Source organism: Anser cygnoides, chromosome 15 (genome assembly GCF_040182565.1).
Source record: "Anser cygnoides isolate HZ-2024a breed goose chromosome 15, Taihu_goose_T2T_genome, whole genome shotgun sequence".
Classification (NCBI taxonomy): domain Eukaryota; kingdom Metazoa; phylum Chordata; class Aves; order Anseriformes; family Anatidae; genus Anser; species Anser cygnoides.
In genome coordinates this window covers 8,504,812-8,522,927 of record NC_089887.1, presented here as the reverse complement: position 1 = coordinate 8,522,927, position 18,116 = coordinate 8,504,812, and the positions used below count along the sequence as shown (strand labels likewise).

At 42.3% G+C, this 18,116-nt stretch overlaps 1 protein-coding gene across 24 annotated transcripts in view; it reads left to right on the top strand.

Moving 5' to 3' along the window:
* Window positions 1–18,116, top strand: part of LOC106033474 (acyl-coenzyme A synthetase ACSM4, mitochondrial-like) — a 206,934-nt gene that overhangs the window by 122,815 nt on the left and 66,003 nt on the right. For 18 of the 24 annotated variants that reach the window (XM_066977917.1, XM_066977919.1, XM_066977929.1 and 15 more), the window contains 5 exons: window positions 50–1,356; window positions 2,535–2,712; window positions 5,544–5,707; window positions 10,428–10,547; window positions 11,725–11,919. The gene's annotated coding sequence lies outside the window, so the exon portion shown is untranslated. Of the gene's footprint in view, window positions 1–49; window positions 2,713–5,543; window positions 5,708–9,762; window positions 10,001–10,427; window positions 10,548–11,724; window positions 11,920–18,116 lie in introns of those variants that run through there. The other 6 variants (XM_066977931.1, XM_066977926.1, XM_066977916.1 and 3 more) reach the window with 5 other exon arrangements.

The window sequence follows — 18,116 nt, the reverse complement described above, 5'->3', positions numbered from 1 at the left end:
GCATGTGTCAGTGGTTTTGTTTCCTCTTCTTTGTTTGATCTAATTCTAGGTGGCTGTAGAAGGAACACTAGTATCATGGAACAGCAGGTAACCAAAGCACTGCAGCGTGCAGGAGAGCGCAGTGAGTGCTTTCAGCTCCACAGACTTGTGCCGTTCTTGGCCACTGCCAGCATGGCAGTGCTCAAAACAAGTGTGCAAGTACTGAAATGAAATCACTCAAACAATTCTGAGAAATGTGATTGTTTTTCCTGAGTTTAAGATTTGCTCTATCTACGTTATTCTGTGGCTAAGGGCACCAAACTGTTTCTGCTCTTGCATAGCTTTTAGGTGCAAACCCCATTTGGATAAGTACAAAAAGGCTAGTCTTAACAGACTAGCTTTTCTAAATCAAAGGAAATGGAAGACAAATTTAAGGAGTACTGCGCTGCTTTGTGTCACTGTGAAACATCAGGTATTCTTCAAACAGGTACCAACAATCCAACAATGTTCTCCAGACTTCTTGAAAAAAAGGAAAAATGGGAAAATCTGAATAAAAATGGGAAAATAAGGACTTGTACTATTAGGCTGTTAGTCTGGCTGGTCTGAGAGGGGCTGTCTAGCAAAGGGGCTAGTTGCCGTGTTATTCATCAACTTTGCTTGCAGCCTGAACAATCCTTATAGCTGCCAAAAAATCAGGACAATTCCTCCATCTGTTTAGGTGAAGGCTGTTCAGGCAAGTTATGACACTTAAATTTGTGAGAGATATTTCTGAGACTGTTTCTGGGAGATGATATACCATAATAGCAGGTGAAACTGCAGACTCCTCCAGAAAAGAATATTTGATGTCTAACACAGACAGATGCTGATGTAAATGTTTATGAAGAGTGTAAGTATGTGACATTGCCTTTATGGCAATGCAGAAATTATACTGCTAGTGAAAGATATGTTATGAAATAAAAATCAGTGGATGAGGAATGGATGAGAATGGTGCCAAAGCAGGACCACTGCCATGACAAATGTAGTGCCAAGCAAGTGCAGCAAGAAGAAAATCTATTAATTACATATATTCACTGTTAGAGGCATATCTCGAATCTGTCATTTTAAGATGCTATTAAAATTAATGCTGTCCTGAGAGGTAACTCTTGGAACTATGTATAAAAGTACCCAATTAATTAAAAAAAAAATCCAGTGAGATACTAGATTTTGAGAGAGAAGCAGTGAGCAGCTAAGCATACAACCAGTCACTCATAAAATGGACTCTTCTTGGAGAAGAACGCTTTGTCTCTCATTTCTGAGAGCTGCCTTGCAGCTGGAACTGAACTGGAGCAGGAGCTACAGGAATTGAAGATCACATTTGCAAATCTGCGATTTTGAAAGGTATTCTTTTACTTATTAAAAGGGCATTTTACCGAATAGATTCATAGCAAATACCAGTGGGTTTACTTAAGTGAAATAAATTACCCCCCTATTGAAACACTCTTTCATTTATAGACGCAGACCCTGGAGTCACTGGTCACTAGTTTCCACATCCATGATTTAATCTGACAGTGAAAGTCGAGGAATCCCTGAGATACTCAGCTCTGGCAAATGAACTACAAACATTTTTCAGCTCTTTCTCTTCTTCCCATTCTAGTCGACTGCAGGACCCAAAAACATACTTATGACCTGGCTGTGTGTGGTAGGATCTGTAAAATAATCAGAACAACCAAACTTGTGGCTCCACTCCTTCCCCCACCACTTAGGAGTTTTGAGTGGGTTAATAATGGTGGGGAGGGAATAGACCGAGCATTTCTGCAACACAAATGGAGCTTCTGGTGTCCCTGCACTTCACTGCTCTGGACGTGCCTTTATCCTCCTGGCTGTCAGAGCTTGTGAGATGTGTGTTATTTTATGTCTGTAACCACCACAGCAAGGCCTACATGTATAATCTCTACTGTGGCAGTACCCAAAGTCAGTAAGTGAAATCACAGCCTTGTATTGATTTTATGTACTGCTGATAATGAATTTGGGAATCCTCTGGGATTAGGTAAACGTGCTGACATAGAGCTATGGGGTAGGCTCCTATATTTCTTTTTCACAGCAGGTAGCCACTATTGACATACACATTTTTGTTACAATGATGTATTAAAATTCAATATGTGTGTCTCGTCTTATTTAAAACAAGGGGGGGAGGAGTGGGGAGGGGGATGGGATTGGCCTGCTAATCCTAATAAAAGGAAACCCATTCAAATAAGTAATTTTATAAACTACTGAGCACTTGTGCTGAATGAGAAGCGAAGTCTCTTGCTATTAGCTTTGGCAAAAGCAGAGCTGCTTTGATTATTAAAGCCACCATGAGGGAATACCTAGCAGCAGATGCTGCCAGTGAACCACATAGACTGGTCAGGAAATCCTTTTGATATGTAAGTGCAGGGAAACATTTCATTTAACAGATAGAAGAGAATCAAATTCCCACTACATTCAAAGCAAAACTATCATAAACAACAACAAAAAAGGCTACTATTCATGTTCTATTGTTTATTTACATATTTATTAATTATCCTTTTCTGTGCCAGGAGGTATACACTTCATGGTACGGACACAGCATCTCACCATCCAGTGCTGTCAACTGCTTAGAATAAATGCAGCAGAGATATGGATAAAAAAGGAAGAGGATGTGCACCTGGAAACCTGGAGGGAGATCCCTGCATGTCAGACCCTGCCTCAAGCAGCTACGGTTCCAGCCCCCTCTCTGTGAGTACAGGGGGACACAGAACAGGAACCCCATGTGAACAGCTACAGAATGTATCAGAAACACTTGAGAACTGACTTTAATAGTTAAAATTTAATTTTGTATTTCAGTGATTTATATATTATTATGTCCTGATTCTTGATTATGGAAGGCAGTGCTTGTAACATTTGCAAAGCTCACACAATCCTCAGAATTTGCTTAGATAGTGATTTTGAAGGCATGTGCTGCTAATCAATGTGTTAATGATTTCTTCCAAGCTGTAATCCATCATTTTATCACAGCACACAGTTTAGCAATTTGCTTATGCTAATTATTACAACAGCCAGAGCAACCTGAGCACAGCTCTAGGCTATGTTTGCTGTTTATTTACATTTCTTCCATTTACCATGGGGAAGGCCTAGAATCCTACAAACACCAAGAAAAATTTACTTAGATACCAAAGATATGTATCTTGCAATTAGCAAATTCCTGTTGGTGCTCACTGCAAAGGTGGTGTACAGAGAAAGCTGCTCTAATCTCCAGCACCCACTGCACTCCTGGGCGAGGATATGAAAATGAGACAGGCAGGAATTTGAGGTAAAAGGGGCTTCTTGCACTGATGCTTGTACCGCAGTAAATGCGTTCAGTGGTCAAGACTGTTAATCACAAGAGCAAAGCAGTGAGTCAGCAGTTTTGCAGGTAGAGCACTAGGCGGGCATCAGATTAAGGCTTTATCTTCTAGCTTTTGTTGCAGTGACTGTTTAGGCTGTTTTGACCCTTCCGAGGGCAGAAAGCATTGCCAGGTTATTCTTCACTTGTGAGTGTATTCCTAACTGAAAGGAACTTAGCAATGCAGTCAGCAGTGCATGTGAAAATATGAATTTGCCCCTGCCATATTCTGTGCATGTACTGCTGTTCGTGAGGGTAAACAGAGTTCCTCTCCTTCCCACCTGTGCAGTCTAAGTGTGACCTGCCTGTTTTGTCCAAGAGGGGCATTCGCTATATCTAAACATTAGTGCAGCCTCCCTGTACAGTGAGCTGAAGGTGCTTGTGAGTGAGGAGAAGCCTTCAAGGTGTCCTGTAAAGGGATTTTAGTTGGCAAGGGTCAACCGTGCAGTGTGTCTGAGGGAGCTACCAGCAAGAATAAAGGCAGAGACACTCTTCTCCCTCCCATCCACCCTGGGGGAACCCAGCACGTATCGGTGTAGGCTTGGGAAGTGTCAGACATGCTCCTGGACGGAGCTCTGCATTTTGGGGCATGCTCTAGAGCCAGTCATCCAAGACAGTGAGTGCTGGGCAGTTGTTTCAGTGGGCAGATGTGTCTGGAGGGCATTTGAACCTTCTGCCATGCCCCTGGCCTTGCTGAAAACCTGAAGGTAATGTTGAAATTGCAGCCTGTCACAGAACAATAGTTTTCAACCTCCATCATAATTGCCCTCTTAAAAGTAGCACAGAAGAGTTTCCTGACAAGGCCATTACTGCTGAAAGGACAAAGGGAAAGTAGTTAGTCGGCTGTGTTCAGAACTGGGTTATCAAATTAGCTTCAGCCACTTTCAATTACAGAATCTCATGGTTTTGAAATGAGTTCTAAATGAGGGGCTATAATTCTTTGTCTGCAGTGAGCAAAAGAACATAATCATCATTATTTAACAGGGGCCTACAGTCTAGCTAGCTCTGGGATAAGTTCGTCCAAAAGAAGAAAGGATTCAATTGGTGTGAGCGAGGCAGAAGATTATCAACTGGCCAGGCTTCAGTGCATTTCTTAGTCCTGCAGCTATGGAAGTGACCTTGGGACTCATCCAGGAGGGATTTACTCCCAGAACCATTCTGAACTGCTAGCTAATGAAACATAAATACCAGAAAAATTAGAGCGGTTCAGGTTGTCCCACACATGCATCATTCCACCTTAAGCTAGGGCTTTGCTCTGCAGTGGCTTTGATTCTGCCTGAAGAGCGTTGTCGTTATGAGGGTGTTAAATCCTACCTGTCTGGTGGCTGTTTGGTATTACTGCAGCTCTGTGTCACAGGAACAAGGAGAGAGAAGAGCTGGTCTCATGCCAGTAGAAAGGAGGTTCATCTGTGGGATCAGGCAGCCTGCTGGAATGAGCCAGTGCCTGTCCTGCTGCACCTTGTTTTCCTCAATGAAGCAGATGGAGTAGCCTTTTGCTATGCTGTACCACTACAGACACTTTGCCCCACTCAGCCAGGGGTTCTGGGCACTGTAGACAAGCTTGGCTAGGGATGACTGGATCATCCAACACATATAGGATGAATAGCAGTGAGTGCAAAACTTCCAGAAATGCAAGGGAACTGTATAGGGTCTGTGCAGGAAGCCAATGCCACGCCATGACCATCCTCACAGGCCACTTCAGGAGCCCCTGTGGGTTCAAGAGAATGTCTGTCCCTGTGCAGACTTGCTGCCTCCCTCCCCAGGCTGTGGTTAGGTGGCTTGGGGTGGGCAAGTCCATGGAGCCAAGGCAGTGACTGGGACCTCTGAGGCCGTCTTCCAAACACAGTCCTTTAACAATATGCACAGGCAATATCAGTGAAATCATCCAGGCTTCTTGGTCTCTGAGGGAGCTGCTGCTGACCTCCAGTTTGCTTTTCAGTGCATGGTCGAGAGCAGCTACAGCTACATAAATTGCAAGGACACCACTGTCATGCAGGCACTGGTGGGCCACCAAGGGAGATCAACAGATATCTTGGCAGGCTTCATTGCACACTTCATGACATCTATGTTCTCTGTAACTCAGGCCCTGAAACCAGTATAGATTAAAGAAGTTGAATTATGGTCTCTCTTTTTCTCAGTGCCTCCATCTGGAAATAAAAGACACTGTTTCTTCTTTATATCTCAGGATGGCACCTGCAAGGATAAGAATGAGAAGAAAAAACTTCACAGATGGAGTCATAACAAATACTGGCTTGTCTCCACATGGAAGTAAGCAGTGTGTGGTACCTGGGATGTACACCACATAAACTGGCCTGCATTGATTCCCTCACTGCACACTCCTAATGCAAAGTAGGTGTGAAATTATGTCACATCTTGAAAGTAAATTCTTATCTGGCTTATCTCACACTAAGACATGTATTTACCTCACTGAACTCTGGACTGACACATCTATGTAAGGAGCTTCCGCTATCTCTGAGGTAGTACAGAAAGAGGGTTCACCAGATTATAATGAGGTGAGGGTAGGGAAGCAAGTTTGGAGTGTTGTCTGATACATTTTCAGGAAAGATTTACCAAATAGATGGACAATCCAAAGACCATTTTTCTCCTCCTGTTCACTGGATTTCCAAGGTCAAATTTACTCTCTTTTGGCTGTTTATAAGTTTGGCCCAAATAGCTGGGGAAAAATTCTGTCTCTGCTGAAATCAAGGGAGTTCTATCATTTATTTCAAGAGGTCATTGATTCTTTAATTTTTGTTCTGTGTTTCTGAATCAACATTGCCCTCAGGCTTATGAATGTATTTAGATTTACACACAGTCATGAATATACACACAAATGAAAGCAACAGAGGAAGAAAGAATTTCTTTTCGAGTTCTGCAGCTTTTATGAATTTGTTCAGTCCTTGTTCTGTACATTAATTTTGTTTTCAGCAAGATTTCTATTCTATACAAGCTACAAAATGGATATCTGGGGAAAACTCATGCCATTTCACACTAGATTTGTTGTTATTGATGCTGTCAAGAATTTAGACATTGACTTTCTTGTTTTCCTTGACTGTTCCATGGGTTTTATTCTGTTCTTCATCATAAATGGAGTTTCACTGGCAATGTCTAATAGCTGCTGAAATTACTTATAAATTTTCCTTGGAGAACATCATAATATTATGTATGAAAATTAAATGATTGTAAACAGTGGGAATATCAAGGTCAGTCAGTTGTGTAGTATAAAATCGTATCATAAAAAAGTGCAAAATGTCTCCTTAATGGATGCATTGCCTGACTAAGGGTTATAGCATTTACGCTCAACTTGCTGCTCAGAATGGCAAAGAACTCAGTTACAAAAAAATGAAAGTTAACGGAAAAATTCATTTTCCAATTAGCCCTGGAGAGGGAGGATCTCTTTTCTCATCAGAGAGATGGACATGAGAAGAACAGTATCTAGTCTGGGCACACTGGAGTAGAAGCCTATGAGGACCATCATAAAAGGAGTTTCATTCAGGTGTTGAATGAACAAGCAGGCCTTGGGTTGGCTCCTGGATTTTTCACCAGGGTGACGTGCTATTTCACTGCCTTGGCTTCACCTCTCTGAAATGAAGTTTGGCCTTCCTCCTACCTTGTGGACTTCTCTGTTTTGACACTTGAATTTTAGATACTTTACAGGAGACAGAGAGAGTCTCGGGGCCTTGATTTCGTTAGATCCACTTAACACTGCTATGAATCAAGGTGTTTTTAATTATAGACAGTTCTGTATACATCTGGCACATCCCCAAATGCTAGCTGGTTCATGGAGAATGTGTTGTCAACACAGTGCAAGCAAGCTAGGTCCAATTTTGAACTCTAAACACACTGGAGACCATTAGCAAGTCAAAACCTCTCTCAAGGGGTCTGTAACATTCCTTGCAGCTTCTTCTTGGCTTTCAGCAAAGAGAAATCCCACTGCCTCCTCTTGCCTCCATGACCACGGTGCATGCATGCCCTCCTGTGCATGGAGTGCAGTACACGTGCACCCACAGTCTGTAAGAGGAATTAGCACTACAGTGCACAAAACAAAGGGGCAGCTGGTGTGTTGCTGTATTGTTTACACACCTCATTCATGCAAACCTCTGTTACATAGTCTAATGAAACAAGGTGCTCTGAGGGAAAAGCCCATTTAACAGAATAACAAATCCCATTAAGCTCAGTGGAGCTGTAAATCTACTGCATAATAAATTAACTCTGAATTCGTGGCTCTGAACATAAATTTCCAGGTCTAGACTGATAAATTTTAAGCTTGCATGCAACTTGGCTAATAAGCTCAGCATTGTTTTTCCTTTGGACACATTTTACTGATAGTTTTTCTCTCTCTTAGTTTCTGTCAGAACAGCAGTTTAACGGCTCTGATCTAATTTTACAGAAGGAAAAGCTGTCATATTCAAGCTTAGGAACACTTGTGCATTCCCATTCATGAGTGAGGCAACAAAATGGAAGGTACCACCCAGACTTGTAAGCAAGAGACTGTTCCTGTCCCAAAGGCTTTGCAATCTAAGGCACTCAAATCCAGACCTCATACCCATGTTGATCAGGGAGAGAAGAAATGCTGTTTCCGAGTGACCCAGTCAGCTGTATACAAGTCATTTTAGACTGGGAAACGGTATGGCTGTCTATGACTTGGTAGAAGGCCCAAACTGGTAAGTCAGGAGACATGTTTTACTAATCTGGATGCAATTCAGCACAAACATGGCTATACAACTTCCAGGCCAGATCTGATGTGCCCCCTACTCTGTGGGAATCTACTGGTGGCCTGTCCAATATCTCAGCTTGGGATTCTGTCATGCAGGGTAAGCATATGTTGTCTCCAGTGCAGTCTGCATCAACCCTTGTCTTGAAATGGTCACACTGGCATGTTATCCAGGGGATAGAGCATATTCAGCACATTCTCCTGGTAGGAGAATTAATCTGAGCAACCTTCCTTTCAGTTATTGCTTCTGATTGATCACAGCAGCTACATGCATTAAACAGTGAAGTCACCAAATCAAACCACTTGAATAAAAGCTGAATTTCCATCCTGTGAAGCAAGAATGCATCCTGCAAAGCTCTTTACTGACAAGGCAGTTCAGGTTATGTAATTGGCAGCTTCACAAGCTTTTCATCTTAGTCTGAGTGGTACTCAAAAAGGAGTGAAGTTCTCTTCTATCTCTTGAAAATATTGATGAAACTCAAAGAAAGTGCTTACTGCTGAATGTCCCACTGATCAGAAGAAGCCAAGGGCACACTGCCTCACTACCAAAAAGAAGAGCGACTTTGGAAAGTCAACTCCTCCCTCCCCCCTTTTTTTAAGTGAGTGATTTGCAGGAGCATGCTCACCAAAATTATTTAGATTCTTTGGGTCTCCATGAAATAGAAGCTCCAGATCTGATCTGGAGGCTTTATAACTCTTGCAAAAGCAATCTCAGGAAAAGCTGTCTGCATTTCTCTGGCATGCCAAAGGTTTTGTACAGCCTGTCTGCATGTGCCAAGTGGCAGTGGAGTGAGACCCTCAACAAGCTCCAAAGGCACTGGGTAAGCTTGGGCATGTGGGCCAGCTCTGCCCAGCGGTGGGAGCACATTTTAATGAGTTTGAACAAGCAGTGAAACTGTCCTTGCAGGCTGACTGCGCACACCATTTTGAAGGGCAACAGGGATGTGGAGAACAAGCTGAAGTCTAACTTAGTGGGGTAAATCAATTCTGATGTAACTTCATGCATGTCAGTAAAATTACACTTGGTCCGGGATCTGTCCGTGCTGAGTATGTCACTGAATTTATTGCTGTCTTCTATAGAGCAGATGAGACGTTTCTGTGGGGAGAATTTTCAAGGGCAAGCACCAACATCTCTCCAGGTACATTGGAAAGGTTATCAGGATGCTGTCCTTAAATCTCCATTAGTTTTAGGAGTCAGCAAACCCTTTGCAGAGTGCAAGCCCACAAGGAGCAAGTACCGAGGTTGAGGAGACCTCTCCAGCTGAAGCCAGAACTGGGGGAGTTAAGAGAAAATCACTGTTCATTAGTTAGTGGTTTTTTGTTTGTTTGTTTTGTTCTGGTTTTGCTTTTTACATCTAGGACAGACTGACTAGGCTCTTTGCTTTGGTGTTGTTATTCTCAATTCCCTTCAGCTTGTTGCTTTTTGTGGGCTTCTTAAATCCAGAAAGGTGTCAACATGACGAACTGGATGAAAGATGTCAGAAAGGTGTCAAGAGGATGAAGGAAATCTGTTGTGAAGGACGAGAGAGCCCATTATGGGCTGAAAGGGGGATGTAAAGAAAACACAGGGCAGAGAAAGGAGCTGCAAATGCTGGGAATGACCCAACTGTCACAGGAGCAGGTCGCTGGGCCACGCTGAGGGGCCTCGCCAGGGCGGTGCGTGCGGGGATGGGCACGGCCGCAACGGTACGGCCGGGGCTGAGGCGGGAGCGGCTGAGGCGGGAGCGGCTGAGGGAGGCGCAGGCGCCGCGCTTCTTCCAGGCCCGGTGCCGTCGGGCAGCCGGGCCGCTGTGGGGCTCAGGCGGTGCTGCTCGGCTCCTGAACTGACGGCCCGTCCTCGTCGGCCTGCTGGTGGCGGTAAGGCGGCATTGCTCCTGTGTTTGCGGGCGTTGACAGCGCCACAGGTACCGGGTGCTGCCTTGCAGCAGGTGAGTGCCATACGTGAGCTCCTCCAGCCCTCAGAGGGCCTGAAGTTAGCATTCTGTGCCAGTTACTTTCTCCTCTGGTTGCTTATCTAAGGCAATAGAAAAGCAAAGAGAAATTGGCCCAGCAAATTAGCAAGCTTCTACTGATGTGCTCTCTGGAGGATTTCTGTCTGTAGCCACATCCCTATTGTGACTTTTCCCTTTTTCTAATGTATGTTTTCAGTATCTTAATGTTTGAAGGTAAAATTATTTAACTCCTGTTTTATTTCCTGGACTTGAGTAGGCTAAACCAAGAAGTGAAAATTGGAGAAGATTGTGGGGAAAGGGATGTTGCTGGTAGAGTGTTTTTGCAGGTCTTTATGGCAGAAAAAGGGACATAATAATATTATGGGGAAAAAAATTCATGAACAATATTTTTGTTGTGATGCAGTTCAGCTTGGTCAAATATTTCTGCTGAAGAGAAGAGGAGGAAAATGGCTGGTGATACTTGACAGAAAACATGTCCCTGAGCTGTATCTTAGCTCATGTTGCGGATCTGATACCACATTGGGTGAGTTCCTCAGAGATGGGAGAAAGGGACTGGAACTCCAGAAGTCTCTTCTGGGAATTTAAATGGCCATTGCATAAGGAGAGTTTATCATTTTCTTCTAGTGTATTATGTTTAGGATGGTTCCTGAATAGCAGAGCTGAGTATGAGCAGCTGTCCTTGAGTCACGTTGTTGTCTTTAGCAAGAGCTAGTTCATTGTTCCAGCTAGCCTCAATGTCACAGAGCAAAGCACTGAGGCTTGTGAAATTTAATATTCCTAAAAATGACAATCACCATCACCCATGAAGTTCACTGCACCATGTTGTCTGCTGTCTGCATTTCTACCACAGCAATTCCTACACGGTCATTTTAAATAGTGAATATTATCAGTCTCCAAAGCAATTCAGGTACATCTTTGCTTATTGAAAAGAGTCTCTGTGAATATTCTCTCTTTTCTGCTTGTGAGAGAAGCACAGACTACTTTGACCGTAGATATTAACATTGGAATTGAGCTCGTCCATATTTCTGAATGCGTGAAGCAGAGATGAGCTCACACAGGTTGTGCTTCCAGTTTCACAGAAGGAGACTCAGTAGCTTTTCTTTTCACAGGAGGGATCAGTTGATTATTTTGGCATTTTAAAAGCATAAAACGTTGAAATGCATGGCTATGCTTTAAGAGTAGTTGGTTTTCCAACTTTTTTAAAATAAATGACGCACAGTATTTCTTATGTCAAGGCAAAGTTCAGATAGAGAAAAGTATCGTGTTCCTGTATGCATTTTTGTGTAGGAGTTGTCTTTTGAAAAGCTACTAAAATAAAACTGTTTACAATAACCTCCTCAGAGAAAAATCATTTCACTTCTAAGACTAAGTATTAGAATTTACACATCTTGCACTTCATCTCTGATGTGCCTTGCTCTCATACTTTGCCCAGAGGTTAGATTATTGTTCCATTACTAGTATAAATGGGAGAGTTTTTGTTTCAATTCAAGCTCAAGTAAGCTCTTTTCAAGTCATCAAGGTCTAGCCGTGGTACTCTTTTAATCTTTAGCTCTTTGTTTTTTCCACATAGTGTCTAAAATCTGTTTTCTGATCACTCTTTTGACAACTTGCATGTAGTAGTATTTTTCCTCTTTTCATCACTGTTCTTGCTTGCCACCTTTCTTGCTTATGATGGTTTATATTATTTGATTTCTCTGCAGCCCATCTTGTACCTTGGAGTCTGCACAAGTTTGTTGGAAGAAAAATGTAAGGGGATAGCAGTTTGCAATACCCCAGGGAACAGCATTGTTTATGCTTCTGGCAGGCTTATTGTGAGATACTAGAGGCTGGTGTGTGCTAGATACTACAGGTTCGTGTGTGCATTCAGCGAGTCCAGTTCTCTGCCTGTCAACTTGGTATGTAATTAATACAAGCAATTGTTACTATGGTTCATCTGCTTGTTCAGTGTTTCAGCACTGCAAACGCATTGTTCCAGGAGTTGCCTCAGCATACTCTTAAATGAAATTAAGAAATGTCTGTTGCCCTGCACTGGATGCAAATGAGGGATGAGTTTTTTCTGACAGAAATTTCATAGTAGCAAAAATGAAAGTGTCACATACTCATTACTGTAAACAGCAAACTTTCTCTTAGACACTGCTGTACAGTTTTAACTGTAGCATACATGTACAAATTACAGCTCTGATGAACAATTATCAGGGGTGTTACAAAACCCAGTGCAGTATCTTTTTGTACTTAGAACATAAGAATCACATTAACTACATTGGTATATGTCAGTCTACTGAAGTGAAAGTGTCATTTTTCTAACAGGGTTTGGGTCTATGACTGTATTGCTAAAGCCCTCTTCGCCCTGCTTCCTAGGAACAGCCTAATGAAAGGTTTAATGTTGAATAAATGATTAAAATTTGCATGAATAGGTATTGAAGGAACTTTTTTTCAGTGAGTCAATAAGTAATAGCATGTATTGTTGGTAAGTACTAGAGCTCTCATCTGACGGATGTGCTAGACAGAAACATCTATTCAAAGAATGGCCTTTAATTCTAACTTCTTTGAGACTTAAGCATGTCTTTAAAGTTAAGGAGGTATTACAGAAGATATCCTGAATAGTGAGTGAAAGCTGTGTGCTAGTATTTGGCAGGATCGTGCCCATAACTCTGCATATGTATTGCCTTTTGAATATACCTTTGGCAATTTAAAGGATGGTCCTTCACATAATGAAATGGGTGAATAACTAATACTGGGTAGACTTGTGCTGAGTGGTACATGCTTCATCCAGTAGCACCACTGAAGTAACAAACTGTCACAAATCTGCCAGTAATGCTATTGGAATCTGTCTCATTGTTGGCTGACTGAGAATATCAATATTCTTCGTGCTTGCTTTGAATTCATCAATGTGTATTTAAAAGGCACTTGTTTCTGCATGTTGTGGTTTAACCCGGCCGGCAGCTAAACACCACACAGCCGTTCGCTCACCCTCCCCCCTCCCTCTCTGGGATGGGGGAGAGAAACGGGAAAGTGAAGCCTGTGAGTTGAGATAAAGACAGTTTATTAAGACAGGAAAATAATAATAACAATAATAATAATAATAGTGATAATGGTAATAGTATTAACAATAATAATGTGTAAGAAAACAAGTGATGCACAATGCAATTGCTCACCACCCGCTGACCGATGCCCAGCCTATCCCCGAGCAGCCGGCCCCCCCACCCCGGCCAGCCACCCCTATATATTGTTTAGCATGACGTCAGATGGTATGGAATACCCCTTTGGCCAGTTTGGGTCAGCTGTCCTGGGTCTGTCCCCTCCCAGCTCCTGCTGCACCCCCAGCCTGCTCGCTGGCAGGACAGAGCGAGAAGCCGAAAAGTCCTTGGCCTGGTGTAAACACTGCTCTGCAACAATTAAAACATCAGCATGTTATCAGCGCTCTTCTCATCCTAATCCAAAACATAGCACCCTACCAGCTACTATGAGCTACTTAACTCTGTCCTAACTGGAACCAGGACACTGCAACAAGCAGGAAACAGGCCTTAGTGTAGACACTGGCATAATTTTTCTTCCCAATGCAAATGTATTGGCCTAGGTGAAGTTACAGTAGTCCAAATTAGTCATTGATGTATGTAACAGAAGCTGCAGTACTACTGGAGGGAACTTTCTTCCTGCTGTTCTGTTGTCATAGAACTGTTTCATCTACCTTCCCTGCCATGATATACAGTGGTTCCGAAAGGATTCAAACCTGCAGGCAACTTCTGCTCTTATATCTAGAGCTCGAAATGTGACATGTAAATCAACTAACGGCAATTACAGGAATTGCCAGGAGCCCTGCAAGCACATGGCTGAATGCTTATAGGCAAGAACTTACTGTGCATTGCATGTCCATGGGGTTCAGAAGGGTAAATGCTTCTTTCCTGTTTTAGAGTTGTGTGCGGGCATGTGCAGACTTCTGTGTTAGTTAGCTCAGTGAGGAAGGAAGGATTCACTGGTCATCAGAAACTCTAGATTGGGGACCTTCATGAGCAAAATAAAATAGAAGGTATCTCAAGGGGTCATACATTCTTGTGTTAGCTGTCTTCCTTTCTGTTCCTTTGAAGTGTGTCTGCAATTTGGTTTTAAGTATCTGTAACAAGAATTTAGGCTCTAGCATATCAGGCTTAAGCAGAGCAGCTTCTTGTTGCAGTCCCACTGATGCATTCCATGCTCTGGGGAGTTAGCACGTTTTGAAGACTTCAATCTTGAATCCAAACTTCTGCTGAGTAATTACCTGTAGAAACATAAAACCTTCCATATTAAGATCTGACACTGTTCTAGCAATGAAAGCTGTATGTTGGAGTTTCACAAAAGGCAAGTAACCAAAATGTTAACAAGAATCATTTGGGAGTTACATCATTTACATCTGGAAAAAAGCTCTCTTGAGTGATGGGGGTCATTTCTAGCAACTCCTGGCATTTCTTGAAAACAGAGTCTTCCCTGTTACTGGTCATCCTGCACCCTGACCTCTCTGCTGTCCAGTTTTAGTCACAATTTACCTAAGTACGCTCATCCGAACAAAAGAAGTAGCTACGTGTCAAGGTAGGCATGTTTTACTGATCTGTCCTGTACCTGTGTCCCCTTGGATAGTTACTTCAGTTGCAGATGACAGAGTCTTGAGAATGCTGGGTGGGACCCTGAGCGTGGGTTCTGGTGGGTGTGTGACAGAAAAACCACAAAGTATATTTTCACCGTAGCTTTGAAGCTGCTTTGTGGGGCTCATTAGCCCCGATTCTTTCTTATTGTCCATGCTGCAAAGAAATGTCCCTGTAGCAGTGTCCTTCCTCCCTCCTTCAGCAGGGTCCTCGCATGCCAGTGTGAGCAGAAAACCAACCCTGTGCGTCCCTGCTGGGAAGCTGTTGTCCCATATGACTTAAGATAGTCAAATAGCCAGCCTTCGTGCCTGCCTTCTCCACCCTTTTCTAAGCTTTAAAGCAAGAAGCAAATGTGATTGTTGTTGTTGTTGTTCTTTTTTTTCTTTTTCCCCTGGACTTTCTTTTTCTGTGGACTAGCATCAGTTTTTCTTATGATTAGCAGTATGTAAAGTACATGGAGGAAAGTCATTCCTGAAACTAATAAGCTTTTTCCCCAAACCGAAGATTAAAAAATAAAAGTAAAAACTTCCCCTCACTGGCTGGAGATGTTCTTCTTGAGCTGTTTGGATACGAAGGTGTTGCTTAGTCAGTGACAGGGCTTTCAGGGATGCTACAATGCAAATCAATGATGCCACAAATTGTTTTTTCCATGTGCAGGGGTAGAGGTAGCACTATATCTGCATAGGCAGGGTGCTAGAGTGAATTAATTCAACCCCTGCAAAAAATAAAAAAAATCTCCATTATACCCAAATGCAACTGAACAGGAATGCTCATTTTTTTCAGAGGCTTATTAAACTTTGAAAAAGCATAGTACACAATAGAAAGAAGATGTGCTGTGCATATGTAATTGCTGGCCTTAAATGCTCTCTCTGGGCACAGCTAAGGAAAAGGAAGAAATCTGCACAGCAGAGCTACAGTGAGGTAGAATGCATTAAATGTCAATGCCTGTCCCACAAACTCCCCCAAGTCTGAGTACCGGGGAGGGTGTGGAGCCTCTGCATGCTCTGGGATAAGCAGTGAATGCAATAATTGAAGACTTGGCAAACAAGCCTTTCAGCCTGGGAAATAAATTTTAGTGGCATGCAGACTTAGATTCTACTTGCCTGTATTCAGTAGCTGTCTTTGCCAAGAAATAATGACAGCATGAGATTCAAGTGGAGCTGCCTGGCTTTGATACCTCTTTTGCATGTCACAGCACTGTTCCCCCCAGCCTGCTCCCCAGTGCCACTCACCTGTCCTCTGTGAGGTGCATGTCTAGCACAAGCTTTGGTGTTTGCCGGCTTAACTCAGTCTCCCCAATGGTCGTAGTAAATGAGCAGACATGGGACTTAGTGGGCAAAGGCAACTCAGCTGAAGTGGGTAATGCTTAACATGTAAATAATTCACTTTCTTTATGCAGCCCTCCCTGTGTCCCGCACTGTGTGCAAGTGAAACGTACTTTCTCCTGTAATTTTAAACGTGAATATGGGAGCAACCTTGTTCACTGTTGTTCTACCAGACATGTTATAAATCTCCTTATACAAATTAAAAATGGTGTCGTTAATGATGCTGCTGAGAATCCGTCACTGTTGTTCAAGGCCCGCTATGGTAGGCACTGTACAGGAGAAAGTAGCCTTGACTGGAAGAGATTCTATCGAACTAGGGATGCCAGATGGATATGGACAGTGAAAAGAAATGCTGTGGTTAATAACTACTCTGGGCAGCCTTAGCAGTCTGCCTAGTGAGTGTTTTGTAGATGTCCCAGGAAAAGAGAGGTTTGAAAAAAGAGCGCAGATGACGTCTGCACATGCAGTCTCTTTATACAATTACCGTTAGGTACAAATGCCTGAGCAGGAGGAGGAAATGGCTCTGCTTCTCACTAGCACATGGTGTGTGTTGGTGGTAATTACACTGTGGAGAAGAATCATAAATAATGAAGGAAGAATGAGCTTTAGGCGACCTAATTAAAAACCTGTACAAAGCTCTCTTTATTAGTTAGCAAGGTAATCTAAGTCAACCTCTGGCTCTAAAGATTTTCACTGTACTGCAATGGAAATTAATCATCTGTTAGAGTATTTTCCTTAACTCTTCACCTTGGCGAAAGAGCATTGTCTGGGAGTGGATTTTGGAACAAAATGAATGGGTGCAGCTGAGATTGTTTATTTTCTTAATTCTAAGAAATAACCTACATAATACTTCTTGCATGGGTAACTACTAGTCTGAAGTGCTGCACTGTACCCGACTTGCGTCCATGGCAAAATCTTCGCATGTTTTCCCTCGTGTCTAGTACTTCTGTTGACAAAGCCTTCTCTCAATTTTAACTTCAATTAACAGATGAATTGCACATCCATCAGTCTAAGAGGCTTTACATACTTATTTGTATTTGTGTTTTTGGTAATAGTCCTGACAGGGAGATGTGGGGAAGGAGAAGGGTAGTCCCTTAGAAATACTGATGCTTTCATATGTTCTGCTTACTTCGGCAGAGGAAGATCTTCATTAAAAGTTACTGTGTGCAAACACACGTGAACCAAATAGTAAAGCTATCTCAGTAGTTGAAGTCTCTGCTGCTTTGTAGCTCTTGACTTGGATTTAGTGATATCTAAGGTAGATTTTCAGGTCCTGTTTCCAATGTGAGGACATATAAGAAAAATAAATCTTTGACTAAGCTGATTCCTCATGAAAACGGGCATTACTCCTTCAAAATCTGTAGGATTTTGTTCAAGTTTGCATCAGCTGCAAACCTGACCCAGGGTGTTTTCTGTGTTGGAAGTTGCTTGCCATTGCTACTTTTTTTCTTAAAACATTGTTTGATATTTCCAGTATAACTTTATATTGGGGAGGCGGGGGGTACTGGAAGAAGAGAAAGATAATTAGCATTTTTGTAGCAATCAGGCATGCCAGGTTCTCTTGAATTATTAAACTTAATTAGTTTCATTTATTATTCCTGCAGGCTACAAATATCTGTATTAAATGCCAACCTAAAGTGTGGTATGTTTGATCTGATGGAAACATAGATTTGGGAATATACTGCAATGCTACTAAACTTCAAAATAAACTGATGATTCTGCTTTGCTCTCCCTTCAGAAATAGCGTGTATTTTTCATACGATGCTGATAGAAAATAAGATCATCATAAAATTTACTCAGCATTGTTTGATATATCAGTAATTAAGTGGATGTTGCAGCCTGTTTCTGAAATTATTTAGGTCCTGATTTTGCCAAAGCCTGTATGTGTGGAAAATGTAGATCGCTGTTTGCAAATACGTATGCAAAGCCTTGCTATAGATGGCAATGCTACTTGCAAAACCTGGCTTCTATTGCTTTTCTTCAGCTCATAGTGACCTATAACCAACACCCCTGATATGTCACGATAACTAAAATAGTTAAAAGAAAATACTTCCTCTCATTTCTTACCGTGTAGATGATTATTTGATTTCTGTGCCGTGTTAATTATGCTTCTGAAACAAAAGAGAAAAATACCCTTTTCCAGCTGTTGGG